Below are 16427 nucleotides of genomic sequence, written 5' to 3'. Positions count from 1 at the left end.
TCTGCTGGGCAGGGTCAGCGCATTGGAATTCAGGGCGGGAGGCAGGCCAGGCAAAGCATGGCGAGCACACGGGTAAACCGAGGCCAGAAAACACAGGGGCTTGTTCAGTGTGGCACAACCAGCTGACAGTGGGGTTTCCGGGCTCACTAGCCTGATCTGGGGCTGCACACACCCTGGAACTCAGGATGTCACTGCCAACCCATCAGGCAACCCAAAGGTTGGAGGACAGAAGGGTCAGCTTTCCAAAATCTAATTTAAAAAGTGATACACTGGGGGCGCCTGGCTGGCTCCGTGGGCAGAGTGTGCACCTCCTGATCTCAGGGTCATGAGTTAGAACTCCATTAGTTAAAAAAATAATTTTTTAAAAATTTTACTTTTTTAAAAAAATTTTTTATGATAGTCAGAGAGAGAGAGAGAGATAGAGAGAGAGAGAGGCAGAGACACAGGCAGAGGGAGAAGCAGGCTCCATGCACTGGGAGCCCGATGTGGGATTCGATCCTGGGTCTCCGGGATCGCGCCCTGGGCCAAAGGCAGGCACCAAACCGCTGTGCCACCCAGGGATCCCAAAAATGTTACTTTTATTTAAAGATTTATTTACTTATTAGTGAGAGACACAAAGAGAAAGAGGGAGGCAGAGGCACAGGCAGAGGGAGAAGCAGGCTCCATGCAGGGAGCCTGACGCCCTGGTCTGATGGCGGCGCTAAACCACTGAGCCACCAGGGCTGCCCTAAAAAAAATAAAAATTTAAGAAAAAGTTTTAAACTATACATATTTTTTTAAAAGTGAGATTACTTTAAAAAATGTAAGAAAATAGGTTAAAATATATATATTTTTAAAAAGTAATACACTGGACCACTTTCTTACACCATAACCAAAAATAAACTCAAAATGGATTCAAGCTTTAAATGTAAGAGTTGAAACCACAAGCCTCCTAGAAGAAAACCTAGTAATTTCTCTGACATCGGCCTTAGTGGTATTTTTTGGATCTGTCTCCTCAGACAAGGACATGCAAAGCAAAAAAAAAAAAAAAGCAAATGGGACTACATGAAAATAAAAAGCTTCTTCACTCTGGTACGCCCAGCTGATTCAGTCCATGGAACATGTGACTCTTGATCTCAGGGTCATGAGTTCGAGTCCCATGTTGGGTAAATAATCCCATGAGATTATTTTTTTAAAAAGAGGAGGATGCCTGGGTGGCTCAGCGGTTGAGCATCTGACTTGCGCTCAGGGCATGACCCCAGGGTCTCTAGATCGAGTCCCGCATTGGGCTCCCCATAGGGAGCCTGCTCCTCCTGTGTCTCTGCCTCTCTGTGTCTCTCATGAATAAATAAATAAAATCTTAAAAAAAATAATTCCGCAAAGCAAAAGAAATCATTAACAAAGCTGAAAGGTAATGTACTGAACAGGAGAGGGTATTTGCAAATGACATACCTGACAAGGGGTTAACATCTGAAAAGTATAAAGAACCCACATGGGGATCCCGGGGTGGCTCAGCGGTTTAGCACCTGCCTTTGGCCCACGGCGCGATCCTGGAGTCCCAGGATCGGGTCCTGCGTCAGGCTCCCTGCATGGAGCCTGCTTCTCTCTCTGCCTGTGTCTCTGCCTCTCTCTCTGTGTGTGACTATCATAAATAAATTAAAAAATTTTAAAAAATAAATGTTTTATTTTTATTTTATTTATGATAGAGAGAGAGAGAGAGAGAGGCAGAGACACAGGCAGAGAGAGAAGCAGGCTCCATGCAGGGAGCCTGACGCGGGACCCGATCCCAGGACTCCAGGATCGCGCCGTGGGCCAAAGGCAGGTGCTAAACCGCTGAGCCACCCAGGGATCACCAAAAATAAATCTTTAAAAAAAAAGAACACACATAACTCAATATATTTAAAAAAATCCAAATGATTCAATTAAAAAATGAGCAGAAGACCTGAATGGACACTTTCCCAAAGCAGACATCCAGATGGCCAACAGACACATGAAAAGATGCTCCTCATCACTCATCATCAGGGAAACACAAATCAAAACCGCAATGGGATCTCACCTCACACCTGTCAGCATGGCTGGAATCAAAGAGACAAGAAACAACAAGTGTTGGCGAGGGTGCAGAGAGAGGAGGCCTCGTGCACCGCTGGTGGGAATGCAGACTGGGGCAGCCACTCTGCAGAAAACACCGAACACAGACGTACCCCTGACAGTCCAGCAATTCCACTTCTAGGTACTCGTCCAAAGAAAACAAAACACGAATTCCGAAAGGCTCACGCATTCCTCTCTTTGTCGCAGCATTATCCGCAATCGCCAGGACGTGGAAACGACCCAGAGATCCACGGACAGATGAACGGATAAAGAAGTGGTGCGTGGGCATGCGCCCACACACACGCACACGACGCAGTGTCACCCCACCACAACACAGGATGACGTGCCGTTTGCAACAAGGGCGATGGAGCTGGGGCGCGTTCTGCCGGGTGAAGCAAGTCAGAGGGAGACAAACACCGCGCGGGGCCTGCAAAACACACAGAACACCACACAGCAGAAACAGACTCGCAGGTACGGGGCACAAACCGGTGGTCACCTACGGTGTGGACGAGATGGGTGACCCCGCAGCTACAGCGGGGATAAGATGGGAGTGCGGCAAGGAGTGTGGCGTCGCTACAGGAACAACGCTGAGTGGTGACCGTCTTGCAGCAAATGTACCGTGCGCACCTGAAAATAGTGCCGTGGGGTATGTCAATTTTACTTCAAATTTAAAAATTTGGGATCCCTGGGTGGCGCAGCGGTTTGGTGCCTGCCTTTGGCCCAGGGCGCGATCCTGGAGACCTGGGATCAAATCCCACGTCGGGCTCCCGGTGCATGGAGCCTGCTTCTGTCTCTGCCTCTCTTTCTCTCTGTGTGACTATCATTAAAAAAAAAAAAAAAAAATTAATTAATTTTTTTTTTAAAGATTTTATTTATTTATTCCTGAGAGACACAGAGAGAGGTAGAGGGAGAAGCAGGCTCCCTGCGGGTACCCCGATGGGGGACTCGATCCCAGGATCCTGGGGTAACACACTGGGCTAAAGGCGGCGCTAAACCGCTGAGCCACCGGGGCCGCCCAATAAAAACTTTTTATTTTATTTTAATATATATATATATTTTAAAATTATTTATTTATCCATGTGCAACACAGAGAGAGACAGAGACACAGGCAGAGGCAGAAGCAGGCTCCATGCAGGGAGCCCGATGTGGGACTCGATCCCGTGTCTCCAGGATCACGCCCCAGGCTGCAGGCGGCGCCAAACCGCTGCGCCACCGGGGCTGCCCTATTTTATTTTTAATAAAAACTTTTTAAATGTGATCCATAGGGACACCTGGTGGGCTCCGTCACTGGAGTGTGCGACTCTTGATCTCGGGGTCATGAGCTCAAGCCCCACGTTGGGTGTAGAGCCTACTTGAAAAACCTGATAAATAAAACTTTATCTTCAGAATTGGCCTTTCTGTTTCATGACTGTGATCTTCTTGAAGCGTACAGGCCGCTGACTTCGTGAAATTTCCCTCTGTTTGGGTGTGTCTGATGCTTCCTCCTCATCGGGTCCCACATCTACTCTTCCAGCAGGATGTCCCAGGAATGACGCGGTGTACTTGGCGCATCACCTTGGGCACCATGCAACATCTGTTCGTCCCAGCGCAGGTGGTATCAGTGTTTGGCACCCGGGCTAAGGTCCCGTCCGCCAGGTTTCTCCACCGGAAGGTTAATTACTTCGTACTTTGAACTTAAAAATTAATAAGCAATGATTAGTAAAAAAAAAAAAATTAGCAAGGAGATACGCTGAGTGTAAACATCCTGTTTTCACCAGCCTGTGCCAATGACAGCAGAGACCTCGCTGTGGATTTTTCCCTGAATCAGTGATTAATGTGCGGGCTGCCCAAGTCGCGGTCTCGAACTGTGGAGTCCCTTCCGCATCGCAAGGTCTGCTTCCCGTCCCGGTCCTGAATTCGTTCTCTTATTTACCTCGTGAATTACCTCCACCCTGAGTAGGGAGAGCAGCCCTCTACGATCTGTGTTTTGTTGCTCTGCTTGTTCCACCAGGAGCCCCGTCCAGCCTCTTCTGCCTCCTGGTCCCACCAGGCGCATCTGGAGCCTCCCCTGACCCAGCCCTGGAACCCGCCACTTCTCCAAAAAGCCTTTTAGAAGAGAATGGAATTTGGAAACCAAGATCTGGGCACCAGGTGTGCTCGCTGCTCCTGGGACTTCACTGTTTCTGGGCCCTTCTGGCCGACGGAGCTGAAAACACACCCACCCCCCGCCCCCGGCCTCTATTTCTATATTAAAAAAAAAAATTGGGGGCCAGTAGGTGCTCACCCAGGATGAGGGACAGGTGGCTGTGGGCAGGACCCGGGAACCCCGTGCTGGGCAGCGTCCACACGCTCCGCCCGTAGCCAGGGACCCTCTGCACTGCAGCCAGCATCGGGCCCCGAGCCCCAGAGGGAACCTGTCCTCATTCTTCCGGCCTCGATGATGCAGCGGCTCCGGGCCTCAGGTCTGGACAAGCCAGAGCGGTCCTCGGTGGGCCAGGGCAGCCGTGAGCCCGTGCTGGCCCGGGGACCTTGTGCAAGAGCTGGGCCATCCCCGGCTCACAGTCCTACCTGTGACCCCTTCCCCATGGGTGCTGTGCCCCCTCCCACCACCCTTCAGCCTCTGCTGAGCTATCAGGCCCGTCACGAACCCATCCTGGGCCTCAAACCTAAAAGCCAGCCCGCCCTGTGAGCACAGCCCCGAGCATGAAGGTGTCGGCTGCTCAGGCCTTTTGGGGACCAGGCCGGGGGGTGGGGGGCCCTGCAGAGGCCGGGCAGAGGGTGAGCCCCAGAGACGCCGCTCAGAGCCACCAGACCCTATAGGGAGCCAGGTTCTGACACTGCTCCGTGGAGCAGGGGCGCCAGGGGCTGTGGGGCCTGCGCTGGGCCGGGGCAGCTTCGGGCCAGGTGAGCGTCTGGAATCCAGCCGCATGGCCGCTCGGAGGGGGGGGGGGGGGTCACACACCTGCCGCAGCAGCGCTGTTCCTGTTTGGTCTGCAGCGGGAGAGTCTGGAGGGGGCTGGAAGGGGCTGGAAGGCACCTCAGTCCGGTCCCAGGCTGGAGCGGACCTTATCTCCCGCCGCACATGGAGGCGCGCTGCCCTCTGTGCTCACAGGTTCATTTGTTTGATGAATTTGTCATAACTTGAAAGGCCCTGGTTTATGACGCTGACTTCCTGTTCCAGCTCAGTTGCCAACATAACCACAGGCAGGTTAATCGCACGTCCATCACCCACGGGGGGCGGCCAGCCTCCTGCCGCAGCTGCCACGCCGGCCGTGCCCCCCTCCCCGCGCTCCGGGCCCCCTCCACCCCTTCCCGTGCAGTGGCCCAGATGGGGACGGGAGGACAGGCTCTCTCCATGTTTGCCCAGAGGGTGGGACGGGGACAGCCGTCCTGGCAGCCAGGGACAGCAGCGGGGGGACGGGGGGCGGGTCAGGGTCCTGAGCTGGACTCGGGGAGTGGGGGGCTGTCCTTCCAGGGTCCAGCCGTCCATGCCGCGGGGAGGGCGCCGGGCCCCTGGAGCATCCCTCACTCTCTCGTCTCCTCGTCTCTACACCCTGGACTTCCTTTTCTCAGGACTGGGTTACTTCCCCTCCCCCCCCCCACCTCTGTGACTCGCTCCCACCTACCGGGAGCCCGAAAGCAGCAGGAATTTATGCTCCGATGGTAGCGGGGGCCAGGAGTCCTAAATCAAGGTGTCCACGGGGCTGGGCCCCTCTGAAGGCTCCTGTTCCGGGGGGCTTCTTCCCGCCTGTTCCAGCTCCGGGTGGCCCCAGGCTTCCCTGCAATCCCTGCCTCCTCCTCCCTGGATGGCTCCCTCCCTGTGCCCTTCCCTTATTAACAGGGTGCCTGTCTTGGATTTAGGGCCCAGCCTAAGTCTGGGATGACCTCACGTGAAAATAGGATGTAAATCAGAACCAGGAGGGGCCCCCGGACCTGGAGGCCAGCTCCTCCTCTGCAGGTGTGTGGGCCTGGAAGGGAGCTGGCCCGGGCTAGTGCCCTCAGCACCTGGGCACCTGGGCGGCTGGGCTGCCTTCCCAGTGTCCCTTTCCTGGGGCCCAGCACGCCCTGGCTGGAATATGCCAGAAGAGCCACAGTAAAAGCGTTATGTGTATCTGAGACCAGATCCAGGTGCTGCAGAGACCAAGTGGGGCCCAGAGAGAGGATTGGATGGTGCAGCTGTGACCTGCTGGCTCCGCTGACCATCCGGCTCTCTGCCCACGTAGCCTTGGAGACAGCAGGGGGCGGTGTCTGGGGTCAGGGGGCCCTGGGCTCTGCGCGCAGCCCGGGGCCTTGGCAAGTGACCTCTGTTCCTCACCTGTGGGTGGAGCATCCCGTCCACCGGGGCCCCTGGGGCTGCCTGTGGGGGTTGACTTGGTCTGGCCCCCAGACTTCACCCAAGATTTGGCCTTGGGAGGAACAGGCAGGTGGCCCATCCAGCCCTTTGTGCGCCCCTAGTTCTGGAGGCGGCCAGGCCCACAGTGGCACCCCTACGTGCACAGGTGTGGGGCCGGGCCGAGGTGCCGGGCCAGAAGGGAAGCCCAGGCCCCACGCCCGACCGAGGCTTCAGACACTTCCTCCTTGAGAAGCAGGATGAGGCCCGGAGCTCGGACAGGAGACAGGGCTATGTGTCACAGCCACTGGGGTGAGCTGAGGCCAGGGCCCTGAGGCCCAGAGGCAGCGCTCTCCCTGCACCAGGCCGTCTGCAGCAGCTCAGACAGGGCGACGGTGACAGGGCCACACTATTGCCAGCTGCTGCCCCGGGCCTTTGGGACCCTGGGCAGTGAGTGCCCGGCCTCCCCAGGGCCTAGCCCTGTGCCCTCCAGCCGCCGGGACAGGAGGGGCCGAGCCAGGACATCAGCCATCAGCTCTCGGGGCCCAGTTCCCCTGGTGGGAGCAGCCAGCTTGCCCCCCCGCCCACGTCCTGCCCTCTTGGGTCCCCGGCTGCCCCACCCCTCTAGCCTCTCAGGGCTTCTCGTCTCAGGTGGGGTGAAGGGCTGGGAGGCCCGGGGGTCCTGAGGGAAGCCACTGGCCCTTCCTGGCTGTTTCTGCGAGGTGGGCTGGGCTGTCACTCCTACGGCGCCCTCGGAGGGAGGCTGGAGAGCCCAGTTTTCAGATGAGGCTCGGGGGGCTGGAGCGCCCAGGGGGGATCCAGCGGGGAAGAAGCCGGCCCAGGGCCTCAGCAGAGCCCTGGCTCCCTGCTCCCGCTGCTCGTGGGGGCGCCGTCCCCTGCTCCCAGGGCCGCAGGCCCTAACTGGGTGACTGGTGTCTTCCTCACCCAGTGAGGCGCCGGGGATGGAGGGTGGAGGCAGCTGCACAGCGGCGACAAGGTTCTTCGGGCCTCTGAGCAGTACACTTACGAACAGTCAAAATGGCCCATTTTATGTACGTTTCACCCCAATTTAAAAAATAAGTAAAAAACAAAATAAGTAAAAGTTTTAAAAAGAAAAAAAGAGCAAGGCAGATTTTTTTCTTAAAGATTTTTAATTTATTTATTCCTGAGAGACACAGAGACACAGGCAGAGGGAGAAGCAGGCTCCATGCGGGGAGCCCCATGTGGGACTCGATCCCAGGACCCTGGGGTCACGGCATGACCCGAAGGCAGACGCTCGACCATTGAGCCACCCGGGCATCCCAGCAGAAGGAGATTTGAGACAGAAGAGATGCGGCTGGCGGGTGGCGGGGAGGGGACTGTCATGGCCAGCAGAGGCCAAGAGGCATGATCAGACTGCCCTTCAGAGCTGCACGTGGTCCAGGGCTTGCAGCCTCTCGAGCTGCCAAAGGCAGCCGCCCCGGGACACTCACCACAGCCTCCGAGCTTGGGCTGGGGCTGGGGGCAGGGGAGGAGGGAACACGTGCAATGCTTGGGTCACTGGGACGGGTCCCCAATGCAGGTCTGACCGGGCCTCCGGGCGTCCTCTCCGGCCAGGAGGGCCGGCTGTGACCAAGGAGGTGCCTGGGCACCTTGGGGACACGGCTGGGCTCACAGGGCACAGAGGGGGTGGTCCTCGGGGCAGGGGCCTCCCTGCAAGGCTGAGAGGTTGGGGCCAGGAGGCCAGTTCGGGGAGCGGACCCTGCAGCCCACACTGGGTGGGGTGGGGTTCAGTGTCGTGCGCTGGCGCACAGCCTTAGAGAGGGAGGGGAGGGAAGCAGGGACCTGTCCAGGTGGCTGGTGACCGCGCTGCATGCCATCCACGTGCTCAGGCCTCCTCTGGGCTGACCAGGACATGACACCTACCTGGCTGTCCCCCTCGCTCCTGTGTCACCCCCACCACACCTCTGCCTTCCATCTGAGTTTTGCCCGGGCTCCCGGGGCCTGCTCTGCAAGCCGCAGGGGCTCTCAGCACCCCAGACTCCCCGGCTGCCCAAAGGCCTCCCTCACGCCAAGCACAGTGCACAGGGCCCCTGAGCCCCTTGCCCCCCAGCCAGCCGGCCCTCAGCACCCATTCCCGGCAAAGGACCCCCTGTCTCCCTGGGCTCGGGCCCAACACTGCAGTCATGCCTGACTCTGCTCCCCGAACCCGTGGCAGATCCCCACAGCTCTGAGTTTCAAAATTCATGCAAAATCCAACTCCGGCCCTCCCCAGGCCGGGTGCCATCCTCTCTTCTCTGGACGGCAGCCTCCTCCCCTAAGGGGCCTGCCAACTGCCACAGCCATGCTTCCCACGCTCAGGGCTGTCCACTGGCCTCTCCTGCCAGAATGTCCAGGGCCTGCGACGACCTGTGGGATCCAGCCACTGGCTGCCCCAGCCCCTGCCTTGTCCCTCCCCCCACCCACGGAAAGCCCACTGGCCTCCTTTCATCCCTAGAAGCCTCAGGCCCTTTGCACCTGCCAGTCCTGCAGCCTGAAATGCTCTCCTCCTCCACCCACCACACACCCACATGACTGGGTCCCTCGTGTCCCTTACTGCTTTGCTCAAATGTCACCTTGGGTGCCCTGGCTAAACACCCGTCCAGCCTCCTGGGCTCCACGCATTCCCTCTGAGCATGCCTTACAGCTGACCTATTCGGTGCATACTCTGCCCCCCCCCCAACCCCCTGGGTAGGGTCAGATCCTCAAGGTCCCAGCTCTCCGGGCGTACACAGCGGCCCACGTCTGGCACAGGGTGACGGCATGGCGGCCGAACAGGAGGGTTGGCAGTGAGGACTACTGCGTGGCAGGGGGGCTGACCTTGGCCTGCCCCTTCCCTGGAAGCTGCCCCCACTCTCACGCACGGCATCCTCCGGAAGGCACGCTCGGGAGCTGCGGCTGGGTCTCGGGCCCGCGGGCCGCCTCTGGCCCGGGCATCCTGGGCTCTGCTGAGACTGCCGTGGGGCAGAGAGGAGGAGGCCACCGTCCGCGGTGAAGAGAAGCCAGCTGGGCGGACCCTTCGAGGCCCGGAGGTCCGACAAGCTCTCGGGCCAGCCCTCCGGCCTCCTCTCTCCAGCCAGCGGGTGGACTCACGAGCGGCCAGCAAAAGGCCCTGATGATTGGCACAATAATAATCAAACAGACCAATGGAACAGGAGAGAGGGTCAGAACGAGGCCCCCCCGCCCCCCAACCCATCTTCGAATCAACTGGTTTATTTTGTTTTTTAAAGATTTTATTTATTTATTCATGACAGACACAGAGAGAGAGAGGCAGAGACACAGGCAGAAGCAGGTTCCACACAGGGAGCCCGATGTGGGACTCGATCCTGGATCCCAGGGCCAGGTCCTGTGGCCAAACTGGTTTATAACAAAGACCACTGCAGCGCGAGGGAGAAAAGGCGGCCTTCGGATGGGTTTCTCACTCAAGGTGCCGTATCGGTTGGATTTGATGGGGGAAAATGACCCTTGATCCCTGCATCACGCCATATACGAAGATTAATTAAAAATGGATCACGGACCACAATGTGCAAAGCAAAACCAAAAAAGCTTCTGGAATAAAAATGAGACTCCCTTCAAGACACTGTCACTGGCAAAGACTTCTTACATAGGACATAGAAGGTGCTCACCATGAAAGATTGGACGTCATTAAATTTAAGAATGTGGGGGATCTCTGGGTGGCTCAGGGGTTGAGCGTCTGCCTTCTGCCCAGGGCATGATCCTGGGGTCCCAGGATTGAGTCCCCCATCAGGCTTCCTGCAGGGAGCCTGCTTCTCCCTCTGCCTCTCTGGGTGTCTCTCAGGAATGAATAAAATCTTTAATAAATAAATAAATAAATTTAAGAATGTGGGCTCATCGAGGTGCCATTGAGAGAGAGAGGGTAGGCCACAACCGGAGACAATGTCCACGCCATACATTTGTGTATCTTTTTTTTTTTTAAAGACTATATTTTTAAGTAATCTCTATGCCCAACATGGGACTTGAACGCAGAACCCCGAGATCCAAGCGTTGCACACTCTACGGACGGAGCCAGCCAGGGGGCCCCCGTGTCTGAACACAGACACCCACCCAGCCAAGGAGTCCTATCCAGAACATATAAAGAACACCCACAAAGGTATAGGAAAGAGATAAACCAAACATTTTTTGTGGGGTCAGACCCTGGAACGGGCTGTCCGCAGGCCTCTAGGCTCTGGGGGGCCGCGTGCGGATGTAGAATCCGTCAGCCTCATTAATCACCGGGGAAACAAAGATCTAAACTGTGACGACGCCAATGACGTGCATCCCATGGCCACCGGGAAAGCTCGAGGTAAGGAGCCCGGCTGCAATCGGTGTCCTCGGGGCTGCGGACCTGCCGGTCGATCAGGCGGGCCGTTCCTGTCCCACGGAGCCGGTGTTAGCATCCCACCCTGTCACAGTTCTGGAGGCTGCAGGTGTGAACTCAGGGCGTCGGCAGGGCCTGTCCCTCGGTCCGTGAGTCCCCCCCGACTCCCTCCCAGCTTCTGGTGGTTGTGACAACCTGCGCCACCCTTTGGCTCACGGTCACATCACTCCAGTCTCCGCTCCTGTCACCACGTGACCTCTCCTGCATCTCTGCGCCTCCCCCTCCCCCTGCCCCACTCGGATGAGGACACTCGTCACCGGTTTTACGGCCCACCCTCATCAGGGTAGTCTCACCTCAAGATCACTAACTACACCTTCTCCCAATTAAAGGCACGTTCAGAGCACGTGGTAGATGCGTCCTGCGCTGGGGCCACGTTGCTCAGCGAGGCCCAGGCTGGAAACAACCCAAATGCCCATCAGTAGGAGAACGGATAAACAAATTGTGGTTTCTCCCCTTGATGGAATGTCACCGGGTCGTGAAGAGGAACTGCTGACACGCGCAGCCCCGCGGGGGGGACTCACAGGAGCGACGCGGCCAGGAAGGAAGGTGAAGGCAGAGGCACACAGAGCGCAGCTGCGAGCCAGGGAGGTTGAAAACCCGGAGGCCCCAAGGGCCCCCCGGGGGGTGGGACATCCGTGTTCACCGAGGTGCAGGGTCACATGGAGACCAAAGCCCCCAGTACAGGTGCCGTCCCCTGATCCGAACAGGAGCGCCCCCCAGACCCCGGGCGGCAGGGAGGCCTGCTGGCCAGCGGTGCCCACCTCTGGGTCTGAGCAGGGGCGGGGTGGGTGCTGTCAGGGTTCGGGGGAGTCAGCGGCAACGCCCTTGGAAGCATCGGAGCCGCCGGTGTGAGTGCCCGCCTCGCAGGTGTGTGCGGAGCGTGCCCGGGGGCCAGGGCCAGGGCGGAGTCAAGGCGGGAGGCCAGAGTGCCTGCGTGAACACGTGTGCTCGCATGTGCATGTGCGTGAACACACGAACGGGAAGTGAACGTTGGGGAGGGCAAGGGCTGTGGCTACCAGAAAGCTTTCCCTGGGGCACTCCGGGGGCTCAGCGTCGGAGCATCTGCCCTTAGCTCAGGGCGTGACCCCAGGGTCCTGGGATCGAGTCCCACGTCGAGCTCCCCGCAGGGAGCCTGCTTCTCCCTCTGCCTGGGTCTCTGTCTCTCTCTGTGTCTCTCATGAATAAATATAATCTTTAAAAAAAAAAAAAAAGGAAAAAAACAAGCAAGCTTTCCCTTCTGCGTGCGTGGCTCACAGCAGCGCGTGGGGTGGCGCTGCCCTGGGAGATGCGTCAGGAAGGAACGGCCCGTCTCCAGAGAGAAAGTCAACTGCCGCCTAAACCCAGTTAATTGCCCCAGATTCCAACCTGGTGACCTCCAAATTCAACCAAGCATCACAGTGACTGAGACCCCCCCACCTGTCAGAGCAGGGCTGGGGATCCCCGTCCTCCCCCGACCTCCCCCGACCTCCCGTGACCCACTGGGGTCGCTCCCTCCGCTCAGTGCCGCTGCCGTCCTGTGGGCCCTACCGGGGAGGAGCTCACCTTCTGCCCAGCATCCAAGGAGCCGGCCTGCCCAGGGCCCACGGGTGGTTGGCGTCCTGGGGCTGCCATGCAAGTGACCACGCACCAGGTGCTTACTGTGGCACAAACATACCCTCTCAGCCCCGGAGGCCAGAGGTCCAGGATGCAGGTGTGGGCAGGGCCGCACTCCCTCAAGGGCTCCAGGGGCACATCGTTCCTCCCATCCTCCCCTTTTTGGGGCCCCCACGAGGTCCTCGCTGCCCCGCATCCCTGCAGTCCTGACCTCTGCGATCACGCGGCCTCCCGACATGTCCCTCTGCCTCTCCCTTAGAAGGACACTTGCCATGGGGCTTAGGGCCCACCTAGCGCAGAATGACCTCACCTCGAGATCTTTACCTCAGTTACATCCACAAAGAAGACTCGTTTTCTGAACAAAGTTTGCACCCTCAGGATCCAGGTGGACTCGGCTTTGGGGTCACCATCCAGCCACTCCAGCAGGGTTCCCCAAATATCAGAGTTGGGACACAGTCACCCCAGCCGTATGATTGGCAAAGTGGGGTACGGGGTCTGAGAGCTGTGGGCAAGTCAGCCGACTCCTCAACCCAAACACGGGACAAGAACAGGCGGGCTCGGGGAAAGAGCGTCCCGAGGGCGGGTCTGGCCTGGGAGAAGCGGGGAGAGCGCAGGCTGCCACTGTGCACACCCTTGCCTCCAGGCTTCTCCGTGTCACTCAGGACCACCCCGCCACCCATCTCATCCCCACCTAGAGGGTGTTCCCCGTGATGGTGGGGGACCCTTCAATACATGGCAGGCCAGGGTCTGGGCCCGGGTCTCCTGAGACCAAGGAGGCCCTGGCCCGCCTGGCGGTGGGTGGTCCTGTAGCAGGTGCCACTAGGCCAGAACGAGCTTGCAGGAAGGGAAGGGCCTTGGGCCCCGGGGGTGAGAGGCAGTCCCTTAGAAACGGGAGGTAAAGCAACCTTGGAAGTGCCCCCTGAGACTCCATTTCTGGGGTGCAGGTGGCGAGGTCGGCCTGTGGGCCCTGGGTGTGGCGGGCCTCGTGTGCGATGGGGTCGGACCGCAGGTGCAGGTGCACAGTGGGGCTGCACGTGCCCAGGCAGCCAGAGGCACGTGGGTGTAGGGCCCAACTTCTCTCCGGGGGGCTGGCTGGGGCCCGAGGCAGCCTCTCTCTAGTGGCCCCGGGGGGACTGCGCGGTCGAGGCCCGGGAGCCGTCTGCCGCTGATGGGCCGCTCAAAACTTTGAACTTTGTATCTCGGGTTATTAATGATGTAAGTCTCCCAACCGGAGGAAGAGACAGGAACTGGGCTGTGCCCGGCCCCCCGCCTGCCCCCCGAGCTCCGGGCCTCCGGCTCATTCCCTTCCCCACAGACCTTCGGCCCAGCCTTGCCACCTCTGCCCCCAAGAGGCCTTTCAGGTGAGGGAACAGGGGGTGTCCGGGAGAGCACCCTCCGCCCTCCCCCTTCCCCCGGAGGGCCAGGGGAGCGCGGGCATCACGGCCGCGGAGGGAGGGCCAAGCGCTGGGCTCAGCCTGGGAAGAGCTGCCCCACGTTGGCCGTTCAGACGCCTGGGTCAGCTCGGGCTGTCCTGAGCACAGGCCGGCAGTGGCCCCTCTGCGCCTGCCCATCGGACCCCCAATCCTGCATTTCTCGGTGCTCTCGGGGCTGGGAGTGGCTCGAGCTCTCATGGAGGCCAATGCCCGGGGTGCAAATACTGGCAGCCCCCCTTCCTGCCTCTGGGGCCTTGGCCAGCCCTGAGGGGCCACCTGGTGAGTCAGGCCCAGTGCTCAGCCCACTGGGTCAGTGAGGACGACCAGTGGCTGCTGGGCCCCAAGGCCTAGCTGGGGGCTAGGGCCATTTCTCATCCTTTTCCACCCCTGCCCCACTGGATTCCTTTTTTGACTCTGCTGGGGAATCCCTCCTGCCCCTCCCCAGGGTTGCAAGGGCCCTAGGCCTGCTCTGTCCGCACACAGGACCCTGGCACCCCTCGCCCCAGCGCCTGCGACGCCAGCAAGTCCCTGGAGCCAACGTCTTACCCAGCAGCCCTGCTGGAAATCTTCTAGCACCCCCATCCCTGTCACCCTCACGGGGGTTTCCAACCCACGGCGCCCCTCGGCCAGGAGCCCTGTGCAGACAGGTTGGGGCCTCAGCATGGGCGGGGGTGCGGGCGGCACAGGACCCGACTGCAGACTCCAAAGGAAGCTAGCTCACCCTTGCCCACACCCGGAGGCTCCTCCCGCGGGGCCCACACGAGGTATGCCTGCCAGCAGAGGACCCTGACCCCTAGGGGAGCCTTTCCCCGAGGCCCTTGACACTGTGAGGGAGCCTGGCCGCAGCCCCGAGGCCTGGGACCCTACGGCCTGCCGTCACTGGGTATTGATGCCTTGAGCCCCGGCATGGAGTGTTCGGGGCTGCGGGCCTCCCCAAGCGGGGGTCTGACTGCCCAGCGTTCACCTTACTGTGGGCGTTCAGGAGACAAGTGCCCAGCTTTGGGGAAGTGGGAGGGGCTTCTGGGGGCTGGTCTGCGTACCCCGTGGACTCTGCGGACTGAGGGACCCAGAGCAGATGGCATCTGAACCCCAAGTCCAGCTGGTGGGCTCTGTGGGGCCTGGTGGGGGGGGCGTAGGGCGAACAGAGGCACCCTGGGCCTACAAACCATCAAGGGGTCTGTGGGGCCAGGGTGGGGCTGAGGTAGCTGGGGAGGTCCGTGGGCATTGAGCCAGGGCAGCAGGAGAGGGAGCGGGGTGTCCCCGGGGGCTCCCCAGCAGTGAGGCGGGGATAAGGGCCTCCCTCTGGGCCTGGGGATGTGCTTGGGGGTAATGTTTATTGTTTTGGGTTTCTCTGATTACAAAATGGGTACATTTCAAAAGAGACATTTGAGAGCTATAGGAAATGGGAAAGAAGAGAACCATCTGCCTCGACCTAGGTGATCTTCCTTCAGACCCCTCGCCCAGGAAAAGGTCAGTAGGCCGGACACACTGCAGCCCTGGGCTTCTGAGGGCCCACACTGTCCTCCCAGCCCCCCTGCCCCTGCCCCCACTGCCACTTACTAAGAGAGGACAATGCCCCCCTCGCAGGGAGCGTCCACTTCCTAGCCCAGATCCACTGCGGCGATTCAAGCCCAGACCCCCGAACTCGAGGCCTGCAAGTCATCCTCGTCTGCAACGCCCCCCTCCCCGACCTCCACTTGCCCTTGCTGATCGACCCCCACCCCAGCCTGCTCTGAAGCCACCACAAGGTCCTCCGTCCCCACTGGAGTTGGGGGTCCTTGGCCTCCCGGTCATTGGGGCTGAGCTCCGGCAGGGCTGACGGATCCCAGGGTGGGACCTGCTCTGTGTGGCCAGCAACGCCCCAGAGGTGAAGCGCGCGCCGCAGCCAGGCCAGGCATGGGGTGCCATGGGACCGGGCGGCTATTCCCAGATGGGCCTGGGCGGGCAGGGCGTTGTGTGGGAGAGGCCCAGCGGCCCCCGAGCTCCTTCCACCTGGACCCCCTCCCGCCCCCACCGCGGCCGAGGCCCACCCTCTCATCTTCCTCCCATGGCTGCAGCCATTGAAATCTGGGGGAAAAAATGGGTTTGATGACCCCTTCGAAACTTCCGGTCCCAACACTGTTTTTGCCCTTCTCTTGTGTGCCCCCAGCCCCCAGCCCCCAAGCACAGAGCGGGGGGATGGGGTGGGGTGGGCAAGGGACCGCTACGTATGCAACACCCACTCAAGGGTTAACTGAGGCCAAAAAGCAGAGCCGCTGTTGTTGTGAAGCGCCCCCAGCCCCCCTGGCGCTGATCCCTGGTCCCGTGGTGACCACGGGAGTGTGGGTGCAGACAAAGCTGTGTTCATCCAGCCCTGGGTTTGATGATAGCAGCACAAGGACCCCATTCTCTGCCGTCCCCAGCTGCGTCCCCCCCACCGTGAGCCTGACACCCCGGAGGGCCCCCAAGGGCACAGGCTCAGCTGCTGGGGCGCGGGGAAAGCTCGAGGGGCCTGACCGGGGCGGTTCTGCCTGAAAGGTACCGACAGCTGCAAGTCTGCGTGGCATGTCTTCAGGGGGGAACCGCCTGCATGTTTACAACTGATTTTAGAACCTAAAAAGTGGAGGTTCATATCCAGCCTGTTAAACAT

General features: G+C 59.7%; 1 protein-coding gene and 1 long non-coding RNA gene across 5 annotated transcripts in view; one reads left to right on the top strand and one right to left on the bottom strand.

Annotated features, from left to right (window-relative positions):
- The window catches only part of BAHCC1 (BAH domain and coiled-coil containing 1), a 318708-nt gene that overhangs the window by 233022 nt on the left and 69259 nt on the right, over window positions 1-16427 (top strand). The window lies entirely within an intron of this gene.
- LOC125755792 (uncharacterized) lies at window positions 1874-5160 on the bottom strand. The gene is made up of 3 exons (XR_007413125.1): window positions 5009-5160; window positions 2181-3740; window positions 1874-2054 (listed from the first exon to the last, which is right to left on the bottom strand). It is a non-coding gene; the product is annotated as an uncharacterized LOC125755792 (long non-coding RNA).

This window comes from Canis lupus, chromosome 9, assembly GCF_003254725.2.
Source record: "Canis lupus dingo isolate Sandy chromosome 9, ASM325472v2, whole genome shotgun sequence".
Taxonomy (NCBI): Eukaryota; Metazoa; Chordata; class Mammalia; order Carnivora; family Canidae; genus Canis; species Canis lupus.
This window is presented reverse-complemented; position numbering and strand designations above follow the sequence as displayed.